Consider the following 19,331-nt stretch of genomic DNA (forward strand, 5'->3'; position numbering starts at 1 on the left):
TGCCAAAATGCATCACCTCACATTTATCTAAATTAAACTCCATCTGCCATTCATCGGCCCACTGGCCCAATTTATCAAGATCCCGTTGCAATCCTAGATAACCTTCTTCACTGTCCACAATGCCACCAATCTCAAAGTTTGCAGATGACCCGAAACTCGGAAATGTGGTAAACAGCGAGGAGGATAGTGATGGACTTCAGGAGGGCAGAGACAGACTGGTGGAACGGGCAGACACGTGGCAGATGAAATTTAACGCAGAGAAGTGGGAAGTGATAGATTTCGGGAGGAAGAACGAGGAGAGGCAATATAAACTAGAGGGCACACACTCTAAAAGGGGGTGCAGGAACAGAGAGATCTGGGGGTATATGGGCACAAATCGTCGAAGGTGGCAGGGCAGGTTGAGAAAGTGGTTAAAAAAGCAGGCGGGATCCTGGGCTTTATAAATAGAGGCATCGAGTCCAAAAGCAAGGAAGTCATGATGAACCTTTATAAAACACTGGTTGGGCCACGACTGGAGGATTCAGTCCGGATCAGGGCACCGCACTTTAGGGAAAGATGTGACGACCTTCGAGAGGGTGCAGATGAGATTTACTAGAATGGTTCCAGGGATGAGGGACTTTAGTTACGGGGATAGACTGGAGAAGCTGAGGGTCGTTCTCCTCGGAACAGAGACGGTTGCGAGGAGACTCGATCGAGGGGTTCAAAATCAGGAAGGGTCCGGACAGAGCAGAGACAGAGAGAGAAACTGTTCCCATTGGCGGAAGGGTCGGGAACCAGAGGACACGGATTTAAGGTGATCGGGAAAAGGACCAGAGGGGGGAGATGAGGAGGAGAATGTTTTTCTCCGCAGCGAGTTGTTCTGATCTGGAATTCACTGCCTGAAAGGGCGGTGGAAGCAGATTCAATAATAACTTTCAAATGGGAATTCGATAAATACTCGAAGGGAGAAATTTACAGGGCTACGGGGAAAGAGCGGGGAGTGTGGGGTTAATTGGAGAGCTCTTTCACAGAGCCAGCACAGGCAGCGATGGGCCGATTGGCCTCATTCTGTGCTGTATCGTGCTATGATCCTCGGTTAGACCACACTTGGAGCACTGGGCACAGTTCTGGACTCCATATACCTGGGTTAGACCACACTGGGAGCACTGTGCACAGTTCTGGTCTCCATATACCTGGGTTAGACCACACTTGGAGCACTGTGCACAGTTCTGGTCTCCGTATACCTGGGTTAGACCACACTTGGAGCACTGTGCACAGTTCTGGTCTCCGTATACCTGGGTTAGACCACACTCGGAGCACTGTGCACAGTTCTGGTCTCCATATACCTGGGTTAGACCACACTGGGAGCACTGTGCACAGTTCTGGTCTCCGTATACCTGGGTTAGACCACACTTGGAGCACTGTGCACAGTTCTGGTCTCCATATACCTGGGTTAGACCACACTGGGAGCACTGTGCACAGTTCTGGTCTCCATATACCTGGGTTAGACCACACTGGGAGCACTGTGCACAGTTCTGGTCTCCATATACCTGGGTTAGACCACACTGGGATCACTGTGCACAGTTCTGGTCTCCATATACCTGGGTTAGACCACACTCGGAGCACTGGGCACAGTTCTGGTCTCCATATACCTGGGTTAGACCACACTCGGAGCACTGGGCACAGTTCTGGTCTCCATATACCTGGGTTAGACCACACTTGGAGCACTGTGCACAGTTCTGGTCTCCATATACCTGGGTTAGACCACACTGGGAGCACTGTGCACAGTTCTGGTCTCCATATACCTGGGTTAGACCACACTGGGAGCACTGTGCACAGTTCTGGTCTCCATATACCTGGGTTAGACCACACTGGGATCACTGTGCACAGTTCTGGTCTCCATATACCTGGGTTAGACCACACTCGGAGCACTGGGCACAGTTCTGGTCTCCATATACCTGGGTTAGACCACACTTGGAGCACTGTGCACAGTTCTGGTCTCCATATACCTGGGTTAGACCACACTCGGAGCACTGTGCACAGTTCTGGTCTCCGTATACCTGGGTTAGACCACACTTGGAGCACTGTGCACAGTTCTGGTCTCCGTATACCTGGGTTAGACCACACTTGGAGCACTGTGCACAGTTCTGGTCTCCATATACCTGGGTTAGACCACACTTGGAGCACTGTGCACAGTTCTGGTCTCCATGTACCTGGGTTAGACCACACTTGGAGCACTGTGCACAGTTCTGGTCTCCATATACCTGGGTTAGACCACACTCGGAGCACTGTGCACAGTTCTGGTCTCCGTACACCTGGGTTAGACCACACTGGGAGCACTGTGCACAGTTCTGGTCTCCGTATACCTGGGTTAGACCACACTTGGAGCACTGTGCACAGTTCTGGTCTCCGTATACCTGGGTTAGACCACACTCGGAGCACTGTGCACAGTTCTGGTCTCCGTATACCTGGGTTAGACCACACTGGGAGCACTGTGCACAGTTCTGGTCTCCATATACCTGGGTTAGACCACACTTGGAGCCCTGTGCACAGTTCTGGTCTCCATATACCTGGGTTAGACCACACTCGGAGCACTGTGCACAGTTCTGGTCTCCATATACCTGGGTTAGACCACACTTGGAGCCCTGTGCACAGTTCTGGTCTCCATATACCTGGGTTAGACCACACTGGGAGCACTGGGCACAGTTCTGGACTCCATATACCTGGGTTAGACCACACTTGGAGCACTGTGCACAGTTCTGGTCTCCATATTCCTGGGTTAGACCACACTCGGAGCACTGTGCACAGTTCTGGTCTCCATATTCCTGGGTTAGACCACACTCGGAGCACTGTGCACAGTTCTGGTCTCCATATACCTGGGTTAGACCACACTGGGAGCACTGGGCACAGTTCTGGACTCCATATACCTGGGTTAGACCACACTCGGAGCACTGTGCACAGTTCTGGTCTCCATATACCTGGGTTAGACCACACTTGGAGCACTGTGCACAGTTCTGGACTCCATATTCCTGGGTTAGACCACACTCGGAGCACTGTGCACAGTTCTGGTCTCCATATACCTGGGTTAGACCACACTTGGAGCACTGTGCACAGTTCTGGTCTCCATATTCCTGGGTTAGACCACACTCGGAGCACTGTGCACAGTTCTGGTCTCCATATTCCTGGGTTAGACCACACTCGGAGCACTGTGCACAGTTCTGGTCTCCATATACCTGGGTTAGACCACACTTGGAGCACTGTGCACAGTTCTGGTCTCCATATACCTGGGTTAGACCACACTTGGAGCACTGTGCACAGTTCTGGTCTCCATATTCCTGGGTTAGACCACACTCGGAGCACTGTGCACAGTTCTGGTCTCCATACACCTGGGTTAGACCACACTCGGAGCACTGTGCACAGTTCTGGTCTCCATATACCTGGGTTAGACCACACTTGGAGCACTGTGCACAGTTCTGGTCTCCATATACCTTGGTTAGACCACACTTGGAGCACTGTGCACAGTTCTGGTCTCCATATACCTGGGGTTAGACCACACTGGGATCACTGTGCACAGTTCTGGTCTCCATATACCTGGGTTAGACCACACTGGGATCACTGTGCACAGTTCTGGTCTCCATATACCTGGGTTAGACCACACTGGGAGCACTGGGCGCAGTTCTGGTCTCCATATACCCGGGTCAAATGACACACTCTCCCTCTCTCTCTCTCTCCCCCTCCAGAGCAAAGGTGGGATCTTGTCGAAGGCTTGTGATTACATTCAGGAGCTAAAGCAGGGCAACGTGAGACTGCTGGAGGAGCTCAAGGAGGTGGAACAGCTCCAGGTGGACAATGAGTTACTCAGACAGCAGGTAATTCCCCCAACGTCCCCACGCATCAGATCCCACCACTTCCCATCGCCCTCTCTCGCAGGCGGACCCTCTCCCTCTCTCCCGGGCTCCCTCTCCCCCTCTCTCGCGGGCTCGCCCTCTCCCCTCTCTCCCGGGCTCCCTCTCTCCCGGGCTCCCTCTCCCTCTCTCTCGCGGGCTCGCCCTCTCCCCTCTCTCCCGGGCTCCCTCTCTCCCGGGCTCCCTCTCCCCTCTCTCCCGGGCTCCCTCTCCCCTCTCTCCCAGGCTCCCTCTCCCCCTCTCTCGCAGGCGCACCCTCTCCCTCTCTCCCGGGCTCCCTCTCCCCCTCTCTCGCGGGCTCGCTCTCCCTCTCTCGCGGGCTCCCTCTCTCGCGGGCTCGCCCTCTCCCTCTCTCGCGGGCTCCCTCTCTCGCGGGCTCGCCCTCTCCCTCTCTCGCGGGCTCCCTCTCTCGCGGGCTCGCCCTCTCCCTCTCTCCCGGGCTCCCTCTCTCGCGGGCTCGCCCTCTCCCCTCTCTCGCAGGCGCACCCTCTCCCTCTCTCCCGGGCTCCCTCTCCCCTCTCTCCCAGGCTCCCTCTCCCCCTCTCTCGCGGGCTCGCCCTCTCCCCTCTCTCCCGGGCTCGCTCTCCCTCTCTCGCGGGCTCCCTCTCTCGCGGGCTCGCCCTCTCCCTCTCTCGCGGGCTCCCTCTCCCCCTCTCTCGCGGGCTCGCTCTCCCTCTCTCGCCCTCTCCCTCTCTCCCGGGCTCGCCCTCCCCCTCTCTCCCGGGCTCCCTCTCCCCCTCTCTCCCGGGCTCCCTCTCCCCCTCTCTCGTGGGCTCGCCCTCCCCCTCTCTCGTGGGCTCGCCCTCTCCCCTCTCTCCCGGGCTCGCCCTCTCCCCTCTCTCCCGGGCTCCCTCTCCCCCTCTCTCGCGGGCTCGCTCTCCCTCTCTCGCCCTCCCCCCTCTCTCCCGGGCTCGCCCTCTCCCCTCTCTCCCGGGCTCCCTCTCCCCCTCTCTCCCGGGCTCGCCCTCTCCCCTCTCTCCCGGGCTCCCTCTCCCCCTCTCTCCCGGGCTCGCCCTCTCCCCTCTCTCGCGGGCTCGCCCTCCCCCTCTCTCCCGGGCTCCCTCTCCCCCTCTCTCCCGGGCTCGCCCTCTCCCTCTCTCCCGGGCTCGCCCTCTCTCCTCTCTCCCGGGCTCCCTCTCCCCCTCTCTCGTGGGCTCGCCCTCTCCCCTCTCTCCCGGGCTCGCCCTCTCCCCTCTCTCGCGGGCTCGCCCTCCCCCTCTCTCCCGGGCTCCCTCTCCCCCTCTCTCCCGGGCTCGCCCTCTCCCTCTCTCCCGGGCTCGCCCTCCCCCTCTCTCCCGGGCTCCCTCTCCCCCTCTCTCCCGGGCTCCCTCTCCCCCTCTCTCGTGGGCTCGCCCTCTCCCTCTCTCGTGGGCTCGCCCTCCCCCTCTCTCGTGGGCTCGCCCTCCCCCTCTCTCCCGGGCTCGCCCTCTCCCCTCTCTCCCGGGCTCGCCCTCTCCCCTCTCTCCCGGGCTCCCTCTCCCCCTCTCTCCCGGGCTCGCCCTCTCCCCTCTCTCGCGGGCTCGCCCTCTCCCTCTCTCCCGGGCTCGCCCTCACCCCCTCTCTCCCGGGCTCCCTCTCTCGCGGGCTCGCCCTCTCCCTCTCTCCCGGGCTCGCCCTCTCCCCCTCTCTCCCGGGCTCCCTCTCTCCCGGGCTCGCCCTCTCCCTCTCTCCCGGGCTCCCTCTCTCCCGGGCTCGCCCTCCCCCCTCTCTCCCGGGCTCGCCCTCTCCCCTCTCTCCCTCTCTCGCCCTCTCCCTCTCTCTCCCGGGCTCGCCCTCCCCCCCTCTCTCCCGGGCTCGCCCTCCCCCCTCTCTCCCGGGCTCGCCCTCTCCCCTCTCTCCCGGGCTCGCCCTCTCCCTCTCTCCCGGGCTCGCCCTCTCCCCTCTCTCCCGGGCTCGCCCTCTCCCCTCTCTCCCGGGCTCGCCCTCTCCCCTCTCTCCCTCTCTCGCCCTCTCCCTCTCTCTCCCGGGCTCGCCCTCTCCCCTCTCTCCCGGGCTCGCCCTCTCCCCTCTCTCCCGGGCTCGCCCTCTCCCCTCTCTCCCTCTCTCGCCCTCTCCCCTCTCTCCCGGGCTCGCCCTCTCCCCTCTCTCCCGGGCTCGCCCTCTCCCTCTCTCCCGGGCTCGCCCTCTCCCCTCTCTCCCGGGCTCGCCCTCTCCCCCCTCTCTCCCGGGCTCCCTCTCTCCCGGGCTCCCTCTCTCGCGGGCTCGCCCTCTCCCTCTCTCTCCCGGGCTCGCCCTCCCCCCTCTCTCCCGGGCTCGCCCTCTCCCCTCTCTCCCGGGCTCGCCCTCTCCCCTCTCTCCCGGGCTCGCCCTCTCCCCTCTCTCCCTCTCTCCCTCTCTCTCCCGGGCTCGCCCTCCCCCCTCTCTCCCGGGCTCGCCCTCCCCCCCTCTCTCCCGGGCTCGCCCTCTCCCCTCTCTCCCGGGCTCGCCCTCTCCCCTCTCTCCCGGGCTCGCCCTCTCCCCTCTCTCCCGGGCTCGCCCTCCCCCCCTCTCTCCCGGGCTCGCCCTCTCCCCTCTCTCCCGGGCTCGCCCTCTCCCCTCTCTCCCGGGCTCGCCCTCTCCCCTCTCTCCCGGGCTCGCCCTCCCCCCCTCTCTCCCGGGCTCGCCCTCTCCCCTCTCTCCCGGGCTCGCCCTCTCCCCTCTCTCCCTCTCTCGCCCTCTCCCTCTCTCTCCCGGGCTCGCCCTCCCCCCTCTCTCCCGGGCTCGCCCTCTCCCCTCTCTCCCGGGCTCGCCCTCTCCCCTCTCTCCCGGGCTCGCCCTCTCCCTCTCTCCCGGGCTCGCCCTCTCCCCCTCTCTCCCGGGCTCCCTCTCTCGCGGGCTCGCCCTCTCCCTCTCTCCCGGGCTCACCCTCTCCCTCTCTCCCGGGCTCGCCCTCTCCCCCTCTCTCCCGGGCTCCCTCTCTGCCGGGCTCGCCCTCTCCCTCTCTCCCGGGCTCCCTCTCTCCCGGGCTCGCCCTCCCCCTCTCTCCCGGGCTCGCCCTCTCCCCTCTCTCCCTCTCTCGCCCTCTCCCTCTCTCTCCCGGGCTCGCCCTCCCCCCTCTCTCCCGGGCTCGCCCTCTCCCCTCTCTCCCGGGCTCGCCCTCTCCCTCTCTCCCGGGCTCGCCCTCTCCCCTCTCTCCCGGGCTCGCCCTCTCCCCTCTCTCCCGGGCTCGCCCTCTCCCCCTCTCTCCCGGGCTCGCCCTCTCCCCTCTCTCCCGGGCTCGCCCTCTCCCCTCTCTCCCGGGGTCGCCCTCTCCCCTCTCTCCCTCTCTCGCCCTCTCCCTCTCTCTCCCGGGCTCGCCCTCCCCCCCTCTCTCCCGGGCTCGCCCTCTCCCCTCTCTCCCGGGCTCGCCCTCTCCCCCTCTCTCCCGGGCTCGCCCTCTCCCTCTCTCCCGGGCTCGCCCTCTCCCTCTCTCCCGGGCTCGCCCTCTCCCTCTCTCCCGGGCTCGCCCTCTCCCCTCTCTCCCCCCTCTCCCCTCTCTCCCGGGCTCGCCCTCTCCCCTCTCTCCCGGGCTCGCCCTCTCCCCTCTCTCCCCCTCTCCCCTCTCTCCCGGGCTCGCCCTCTCCCCTCTCTCCCGGGCTCGCCCTCTCCCTCTCTCCCGGGCTCGCCCTCTCCCCCTCTCTCCCCCTCTCCCCTCTCTCCCGGGCTCGCCCTCTCCCCTCTCTCCCGGGCTCGCCCTCTCCCTCTCTCGCGGGCTCGCCGTCCCCCTCTCTCACGGGCTCGCCCTCTCCCTCTCTCGCAGGCGGACCCTCGCACGCGTGGCCCTGCGACCCGTTGTGCGCACAGTGTCGCACGCGCAGCCTCGCGCTCCCTCGCACGCGCACCCTCGCACGCGCAGCCCGTGCATGCTCACCCTCAGCGCTCTCTCGCACGCGAAACCGTGTCGTTGCAACTCGTATGTGTTGTGTCTCCTCTCCGGAAACGGCTGTTTCAACTCTCTCTCTCTCTCTCTCTCTCTCTCTCTCTTTCCCCCCCCGTCGCTGCACCCCAAGGCCGAAGAGCTGAAGAGCGAGAACATCCTCCTGCGCTCGTCGCTGCGACAACAGACCGTAGAGACGGTGGGACCTGGCGCCATCCGGTGACTGAGGGAGGGGAGACGGGGATGGAGGGAGGGAGCGGGGGTGAGGGTGTCTGAATCAGACCTGTTTACTCCCTCTTCCCTCGACCCTCAGCCCCCGGGGGGACCCACTGTCGTCTGTGAGTTTCTCTCATGTCTGTACATAAACATCCGTGGATTTTTAACCTGTACCCCGCGCCGTGAGAGGGTCAGTCATTGTGAGCGAGCTCTCGGCACACGGGTTCATGGGCGGGCACGCTCACTCACTCACACTGACACACTCACTCACACTCACAGGCACGCTCACTCACTCACACTCACTCACACTCACTGACACACTCACTCACACTCACTCACAGGCACGCTCACTCACTCACACTCACTGACACACTCACTCACAGGCACGCTCACTCACACACACTCACTGACACACTCACTCACTGACACACTCACTCACACTCACTCACAGGCACGCTCACTCACTCACACTCACTGACACACTCACTCACAGGCACGCTCACTCACACACACTCACTGACACACTCACTCACTGACACACTCACTGACACACTCACTCACTCACTCACAGGCACACTCACTCACTCACACTCACTGACACACTCACTCACAGGCACGCTCACTCACTCACACTCACTGACACACTCACTCACTGACACACTCACACTCACAGGCACGCTCACTCACTCACACTCACAGGCACGCTCACTGACTCACACTCACGGGCACGCTCACTCACTGACACACTCACTCACTCACACTCACTGACACACTCACTCACACTCACTCACAGACTCTCACTCACAGACACGCTCACTGACTCACACTCACTGACACACTCACTCACTCACAGGCACGCTCACCCACACACTCACACTCACTGACACACTCACTCACAGGCACACTCACTCACACTCACTGACACACTCACTCACTCACTCACACTCACTGACACGCTCACTCACAGACACACTCACTCACACTCAGGCACGCTCACTCACACACTCACTGACACACTCACTCACTGACACTCACTGACACGCTCACTCACAGACACACTCACTCACAGACCCACTCACTCACACTCACTCACACTCACTGACTCACAGACTCACTCACTCACACTCACTGACTCACAGACACACTCACTCACACACTCACTGACACACTCACTGACTCACAGACTCACTCACTCACAGACACACTGACTCACTCAAAGACGCACTCACTCACAGACTCACTCACTCACACTCACTGACACACTCACTCACAGACACACTCACACTCAGACTCACTCACTCACTCAGACTCACTGACACACTCACTCAGTCACACTCACAGACATGCTCACTCACTCACACTCACAGACTCACTCACTCACACTCACTCACTCACAGACACACTGACACACACTCAATGACTCACTGACTCTCTCACTCTCAGACTCACTCTCAGACTCACTCACTCACTCACAGACTCACTCTCTCAGACTCTCTCTCTCAGACTCACTCACTCACAGACTCACTCTCTCAGACTCACTCACTCAGACTCACTCACTCACTCACTCACAGACTCTCTCTCTCAGACTCACAGACTCACTCTCTCAGACTCACTGACTCACAGACTCACTCACTCACTCTCAGACCCACTCACTCACAGACTCACTCACTCTCAGACCCACTCACTCACAGACTCACTCACTCACAGACTCACTCACTCACAGACTCTCACTCACAGACTCACTCACTCACCGACTCACTCACTCACAGACACACTCACTCACTCACAGACGCTCACGCTCAGACTCACTCACTCACTCACAGACTCACTCACTCACTCACTCAGACTCACTCACTCACAGACTCACTCACTCACTCTCAGTCTCACTCACTCTCAGTCAGACTCACTCACTCACAGACTCACTCACTCACAGACTCACTCACTCACAGACTCACTCACTCAGACTCACTCACTCAGACTCACTCACTCAGACTCACTCACTCACAGACTCACTCTCTCACTCAGACTCACTCACTCACAGACTCACTCACACAGACTCACTCACAGACTCACTCACAGACTCACTCACTCACTCACTCAGACTCACTCACTCACAGACTCACTCACTCACTCAGACTCACTCACTCACTCACTCACAGACTCACTCACAGACTCACTCACTCAGACTCACTCACTCACAGACTCACTCACAGACTCACTCACTCAGACTCACTCACTCACAGACTCACTCTCTCACTCAGACTCACTCACTCACAGACACACTCACTCGCAGACTCACTCACAGACTCACTCACAGACTCACTCACAGACTCACTCACTCAGACTCACTCACTCACAGACTCACTCTCTCACTCAGACTCACTCACTCAGACTCACTCACTCACAGACTCACTCACTCACTCAGACTCACTCACTCACAGACTCACTCATCACTCACAGACTCACTCACTCACAGACTCACTCACTCACAGACTCACTCTCTCACTCAGACTCACTCACTCACAGACTCACTCACTCACAGACTCACTCACAGACTCACTCACAGACTCACTCACTCAGACTCACTCACTCACAGACTCACTCTCTCACTCAGACTCACTCACTCAGACTCACTCACTCACAGACTCACTCACAGACTCACTCACAGACTCACTCACTCACTCACTCAGACTCACTCACAGACTCACTCATCACTCACAGACTCACTCACTCACAGACTCACTCACTCACAGACTCACTCTCTCACTCAGACTCACTCACTCACAGACTCACTCACTCAGACACACTCTCACTCACAGACTCACTCACTCACAGACTCACTCACTCAGACTCACTCACTCACAGACTCACTCACAGACTCACTCACTCAGACTCACTCACTCACAGACTCACTCTCTCACTCAGACTCACTCACTCACAGACTCACTCACTCACAGACTCACTCACAGACTCACTCACAGACTCACTCACTCACTCACTCAGACTCACTCACTCACAGACTCACTCACTCACTCAGACTCACTCACTCACAGACTCACTCACAGACTCACTCACTCAGACTCACTCACTCACAGACTCACTCACTCAGACTCACTCACTCACAGACTCACTCTCTCACTCAGACTCACTCACTCACAGACTCACTCACTCACAGACTCACTCACAGACTCACTCACTCACTCACTCACTCACTCACTCAGACTCACTCACTCACAGCAAATACTCACAGACTCACACAACTCACAGATCAGCATCACTCAACTCAGAACATCACTCACTCACAGACTCACTCACTCACTCAGACTCACTCACTCACAGACTCACTCACAGACTCACTCACTCAGACTCACTCACTCACAGACTCACTCACTCAGACTCACTCACTCACAGACTCACTCTCTCACTCAGACTCACTCACTCACAGACTCACTCACTCACAGACTCACTCACAGACTCACTCACTCACTCACTCACTCAGACTCACTCACTCACAGACTCACTCACTCACTCACTCATTCAGACTCACTCACTCACAGACTCACTCACAGACTCACTCACTCAGACTCACTCACTCACAGACTCACTCACTCACTCAGAAGCACTCACTCACAGACTCACTCACTCAGACTCACTCACTCACAGACTCACTCACAGACTCACTCACTCAGACTCACTCACTCACAGACTCACTCACTCAGACTCACTCACAGACTCACTCACTCACAGACTCACTCATCACTCACAGACTCACTCACTCACAGACTCACTCACACAGACTCACTCACTCATTCACACTCACTCACTCAGACTCACTCACTCACAGACTCACTCACTCACACTCACTCACTTACAGACTCACTCACTCACAGACTCACTCACTCACACACACTCACAGACTCACTCACTCACAGACTCACTCCCTCACAGACTCACTCACTCAGACTCACTCACTCGCTCACAGACTCACTCACTCACACTCACTCACTCACTCAGACTCACTCACTCACAGACAGACTCACTCATAGACTCACTCACTCAGACTCACTCACTCACAGACTCACTCACTCACAGACACACTCACTCACAGACTCACTCACAGACTCACTCACTCAGACTCACTCACTCGCTCACAGACTCACTCACTCACACTCACTCACTCACTCAGACTCACTCACTCACAGACAGACTCACTCATAGACTCACTCAGACTCACTCACAGACTCACTCACTCACAGACACTCTCTCACAGACTCACTCAGACTCACTCACTTACTTACAGACTCACTCACTCACAGAATCACTCACAGACTCACTCACTCACTCAGAGACACACTCACTCACAGACTCACTCACTCACAGACTCACTCACAGACTCACTCACTCAGACTCACTCACTCACAGACTCACTCACTCACAGACTCACTCCCTCACAGACTCACTCACTCAGACTCACTCACTCACAGACTCACTCCCTCACAGACTCACTCACTCAGACTCACTCACTCCCTCACAGACTCACTCACTCACAGACTCACTCACTCACAGACTCACTCACTCACACTCACTCACTCACTCAGACTCACTCACTCACAGACAGACTCACTCATAGACTCACTCACTCAGACTCACTCACTCACTCACAGACTCACTCACTCACAGACACTCTCTCACAGACTCACTCACTCACTCACAGACTCACTCCCTCACAGACTCACTCACTCAGACTCACTCACTCACAGACTCACTCCCTCACAGACTCACTCACTCAGACTCACTCACTCCCTCACAGACTCACTCACTCAGACTCACTCACTCACAGACTCACTCCCTCACACACTCACTCACTCAGACTCACTCACTCACAGACAGACTCACTCACAGACTCACTCACTCAGACTCACACACTCACTCACAGACAGACTCACTCACAGACTCACTCACTCAGACTCACACACTCACTCAGACTCAGTCACAGACACACTCATTCACAGACAGACACACTCACTCACTCACAGACACACTCACTCACAGACTCACTCACCCACAGACTCACTCACAGACTCACTCACTCACAGACTCACTCACTCACAGACTCACTCACTTACAGACTCACTCACTCAGACTCACTCACAGACTCACTCACTCACAGACTCACTCACTCACAGACTCACTCACTCACTCACAGACTCACTCACTCACAGACATATTCACTCACTCACAGACTCTCTCACTCAGACTCACTCACAGACTCACTCATTCAGACTCACTCACTCACAGACAGACTCACTCACAGACTCACTCACTCAGACTCACTCACAGACTCACTCACTCACTCACAGATTCACTCACAGACTCACTCACTCACAGACTCACTCACTCACTCACAGATTCACTCAGACTCACTCACTCACAGACTCACTCACTCACTCACAGATTCACTCAGACTCACTCACTCACAGACTCACTCACTCACTCACAGATTCACTCACAGACTCACTCACTCACAGACTCACTCACTCACTCACAGACTCACTCACTCACAGACTCACTCACTCACAGATTCACTCACAGACTCACTCACTCACAGACACTCTCTCACAGACTCACTCAGACTCACTCACAGACTCACTCACTCACAGACACTCTCTCACAGACTCACTCAGACTCACTCACTTACTTACAGACTCACTCACTCACAGAATCACTCACAGACTCACTCACTCACTCAGAGACACACTCACTCACAGACTCACTCACTCACAGACTCACTCACTCACTCACTCAGACTCACTCACTCACAGACTCACTCACTCACAGACTCACTCCCTCACAGACTCACTCACTCAGACTCACTCACTCACAGACTCACTCCCTCACAGACTCACTCACTCAGACTCACTCACTCCCTCACAGACTCACTCACTCACAGACTCACTCACTCACAGACTCACTCACTCACACTCACTCACTCACTCAGACTCACTCACTCACAGACAGACTCACTCATAGACTCACTCACTCAGACTCACTCACTCACTCACAGACTCACTCACTCACAGACACTCTCTCACAGACTCACTCACTCACTCACAGACTCACTCCCTCACAGACTCACTCACTCAGACTCACTCACTCACAGACTCACTCCCTCACAGACTCACTCACTCAGACTCACTCACTCCCTCACAGACTCACTCACTCAGACTCACTCACTCACAGACTCACTCACTCACAGACTCACTCCCTCACACACTCACTCACTCAGACTCACACACTCACTCAGACTCAGTCACAGACACACTCATTCACAGACAGACACACTCACTCACTCACAGACTCACTCACTCACAGACAGACTCACTCACAGACTCACTCACTCAGACTCACACACTCACTCACAGACAGACTCACTCACAGACTCACTCACTCAGACTCACACACTCACTCAGACTCAGTCACAGACACACTCATTCACAGACAGACACACTCACTCACTCACAGACACACTCACTCACAGACTCACTCACCCACAGACTCACTCACAGACTCACTCACTCACAGACTCACTCACTCACAGACTCACTCACTTACAGACTCACTCACTCAGACTCACTCACAGACTCACTCACTCACAGACTCACTCACTCACAGACTCACTCACTCACTCACAGACACACTCACTCACAGACTCACTCACTCACTCACAGACTCTCTCACTCAGACTCACTCACTCAGACTCACTCACACTCACTCACTCACAGACTCACTCACTCACAGACATATTCACTCACTCACAGACTCTCTCACTCAGACTCACTCACAGACTCACTCATTCAGACTCACTCACTCACAGACAGACTCACTCACAGACTCACTCACTCAGACTCACTCACAGACTCACTCACTCACTCACAGATTCACTCACAGACTCACTCACTCACAGACTCACTCACTCACTCACAGATTCACTCAGACTCACTCACTCACAGACTCACTCACTCACTCACAGATTCACTCACAGACTCACTCACTCACAGACTCACTCACTCACTCACAGACTCACTCACTCACAGACTCACTCACTCACAGATTCACTCACAGACTCACTCACTCACAGACACTCTCTCACAGACTCACTCAGACTCACTCACAGACTCACTCACTCACAGACACTCTCTCACAGACTCACTCAGACTCACTCACTCACTCACAGACTCACTCACTCACAGACACACTCACTCACAGACATATTCACTCACAGACTCACACACTCACTCACAGACTCACTCACTCACAGACTCACTCACTCACAGACTCACTCACTCACAGACACACTCACAGACTCACTCACAGACTCACTCACAGACTCACTCACAGACTCACTCACTCACAGACTCACTCACTCACAGACACACTCACAGACTCACTCACAGACTCACTCACTCACTCACAGACTCACTCACTCACAGACTCACTCACTCACAGACTCACTCACTCACAGACACACTCACTCACAGACACACTCACTCAGACTCACTCACAGACTCACTCACTCACAGACTCACTCACTCACAGACTCACTCACTCACAGACTCACTCACTCACAGACTCACTCACAGACAGACTCACTCACAGACTCACTCACTCACTCACAGACACACTCACTCACAGACTCACTCACTCACTCAGACTCACTCACTCACAGACTCACTCACTCACAGACTCACTCACAGACTCACTCACTCACAGACTCACTCACTCACTCACTCACAGACTCACTCACAGACTCACTCACTCACAGACTCACTCACTCACAGACTCACTCACTCAGACTCACTCACAGACTCACTCACTCACAGACTCACTCACACTCACTCACTCAGACTCACTCACAGACTCACTCACTCACAGACTCACTCACTCACAGACTCACTCAGACTCACTCACTCACTCAGACTCACAGACTCACTCACTCACAGACTCACTCACTCACAGACTCACTCACTCACAGACTCACTCAGACTCACAGACTCACTCACTCACTCACAGACTCACTCACTCACTCAGACTCACTCACAGGCACTCACTCACTCACAGACTCACTCACTCACAGACTCACTCACTCACAGACTCACTCACTCACAGACACACTCACTCACAGACTCACTCACTCACAGACTCACTCACTCAGACTCACTCACTCAGACTCACTCACAGACTCACTCACTCACAGACTCACTCACTCAGACTCACTCACTCACTCAGACTCACAGACTCACTCACTCACTCACAGACTCACTCACTCACTCACAGACTCACTCACTCACTCACAGGCACTCACTCACTCACAAACTCACTCACTCACAGACTCACTCACTCACAGACACACTCACTCAGACTCACTCACTCACAGACACACTCACTCAGACTCACTCACAGACTCACTCACTCACAGACTCACTCACTCACAGACTCACTCACTCACTCAGACTCACTCACAGACTCACTCACTCACTCACAGACACACTCACTCACAGACTCACTCACTCACTCACAGGCACTCACTCACTCACAGACTCACTCTCTCACAGACACACAGACTCACTCACTCACAGACTCACAGACTCACTCACTCACAGACTCACTCACTCACAGACTCACTCACTCAGACTAACTCACAGACTCACTCACTCACAGACTCACTCACTCACTCACATACACACTCACTCACAGACTCACTCACTCACTCAGACTCACTCACTCACTCACAGACTCACTCACTCACTCACTCACAGGTACTCACTCACTCACTCACTCACAGACTCACTCACTCACAGACATACTCACTCACAGACTCACTCACTCACAGACTCACTCACTCACAGACTCACTCACTCAGACTCACTCACAGACTCACTCACTCACAGACACACTCACTCACTCACAGACACAGTCACTCACAGACACACACTCACTCACAGACACACACTCACTCACTCACAGACACACACTCACTCACAGACACAGTCACTCACAGACACACACTCACTCACAGACTCACTCACAGACACACTCACTCACAGACTCACTCACTCACAGACACACTCACAGACACACTCACTCACAGACTCACTCACTCACAGACACACTCACAGACTCACTCACTCACAGACTCACTCACTCACAGACACTCTCTCACAGACTCACTCACTCACAGACTCACTCCCTCACAGACTCACTCACTCAGACTCACTCACTCACAGACTCACTCCCTCACAGACTCACTCACTCAGACTCACTCACTCCCTCACAGACTCACTCACTCAGACTCACTCACTCACAGACTCACTCCCTCACACACTCACTCACTCAGACTCACTCACTCACAGACAGACTCACTCACAGACTCACTCACTCAGACTCACACACTCACTCACAGACAGACTCACTCACAGACTCACTCACTCAGACTCACACACTCACTCAGACTCAGTCACAGACACACTCATTCACAGACAGACACACTCACTCACTCACAGACACACTCACTCACAGACTCACTCACCCACAGACTCACTCACAGACTCACTCACTCACAGACTCACTCACTCACAGACTCACTCACTTACAGACTCACTCACTCAGACTCACTCACAGACTCACTCACTCACAGACTCACTCACTCACAGACTCACTCACTCACTCACTCACAGACTCTCTCACTCAGACTCACTCACTCAGACTCACTCACACTCACTCACTCACAGACTCACTCACTCACAGACATATTCACTCACTCACAGACTCTCTCACTCAGACTCACTCACAGACTCACTCATTCAGACTCACTCACTCACAGACAGACTCACTCACAGACTCACTCACTCAGACTCACTCACAGACTCACTCACTCACTCACAGATTCACTCACAGACTCACTCACTCACAGACTCACTCACTCACTCACAGATTCACTCAGACTCACTCACTCACAGACTCACTCACTCACTCACAGATTCACTCACAGACTCACTCACTCACAGACTCACTCACTCACTCACAGACTCACTCACTCACAGACTCACTCACTCACAGATTCACTCACAGACTCACTCACTCACAGACACTCTCTCACAGACTCACTCAGACTCACTCACAGACTCACTCACTCACAGACACTCTCTCACAGACTCACTCAGACTCACTCACTTACTTACAGACTCACTCACTCACAGAATCACTCACAGACTCACTCACTCACTCAGAGACACACTCACTCACAGACTCACTCACTCACAGACTCACTCACTCACTCACTCAGACTCACTCACTCACAGACTCACTCACTCACAGACTCACTCCCTCACAGACTCACTCACTCAGACTCACTCACTCACAGACTCACTCCCTCACAGACTCACTCACTCAGACTCACTCACTCCCTCACAGACTCACTCACTCACAGACTCACTCACTCACAGACTCACTCACTCACACTCACTCACTCACTCAGACTCACTCACTCACAGACAGACTCACTCATAGACTCACTCACTCAGACTCACTCACTCACTCACTCACAGACTCACTCACTCACAGACACTCTCTCACAGACTCACTCACTCACTCACAGACTCACTCCCTCACAGACTCACTCACTCAGACTCACTCACTCACAGACTCACTCCCTCACAGACTCACTCACTCAGACTCACTCACTCCCTCACAGACTCACTCACTCAGACTCACTCACTCACAGACTCACTCCCTCACACACTCACTCACTCAGACTCACTCACTCACAGACAGACTCACTCACAGACTCACTCACTCAGACTCACACACTCACTCACAGACAGACTCACTCACAGACTCACTCACTCAGACTCACACACTCACTCAGACTCAGTCACAGACACACTCATTCACAGACAGACACACTCACTCACTCACAGACACACTCACTCACAGACTCACTCACCCACAGACTCACTCACAGACTCACTCACTCACAGACTCACTCACTCACAGACTCACTCACTTACAGACTCACTCACTCAGACTCACTCACAGACTCACTCACTCACAGACTCACTCACTCACAGACTCACTCACTCACTCACAGACACACTCACTCACAGACTCACTCACTCACTCACAGACTCTCTCACTCAGACTCACTCACTCAGACTCACTCACTCAGACTCACTCACACTCACTCACTCAGACTCACTCACTCACAGACATATTCACTCACTCACAGACTCTCTCACTCTGACTCACTCACAGACTCACTCATTCAGACTCACTCACTCACAGACAGACTCACTCACAGACTCACTCACTCAGACTCACTCACAGACTCACTCACTCAC

The 19,331-nt window shown here is 55.7% G+C and overlaps 1 long non-coding RNA gene across 1 annotated transcript; it reads left to right on the plus strand.

Moving 5' to 3' along the window:
• Nucleotides 1–3,306: 3,306 nt before the first annotated feature.
• LOC137319251 (uncharacterized) lies at nt 3,307–8,108 on the plus strand. Its single transcript, XR_010962062.1, has 2 exons — nt 3,307–3,848; nt 7,853–8,108. It is a non-coding gene; the product is annotated as an uncharacterized lncRNA (long non-coding RNA).
• Nucleotides 8,109–19,331: the final 11,223 nt, after the last annotated feature.

Source organism: Heptranchias perlo, unplaced genomic scaffold (assembly GCF_035084215.1).
Source record: "Heptranchias perlo isolate sHepPer1 unplaced genomic scaffold, sHepPer1.hap1 HAP1_SCAFFOLD_779, whole genome shotgun sequence".
NCBI lineage: Eukaryota > Metazoa > Chordata > Chondrichthyes > Hexanchiformes > Hexanchidae > Heptranchias > Heptranchias perlo.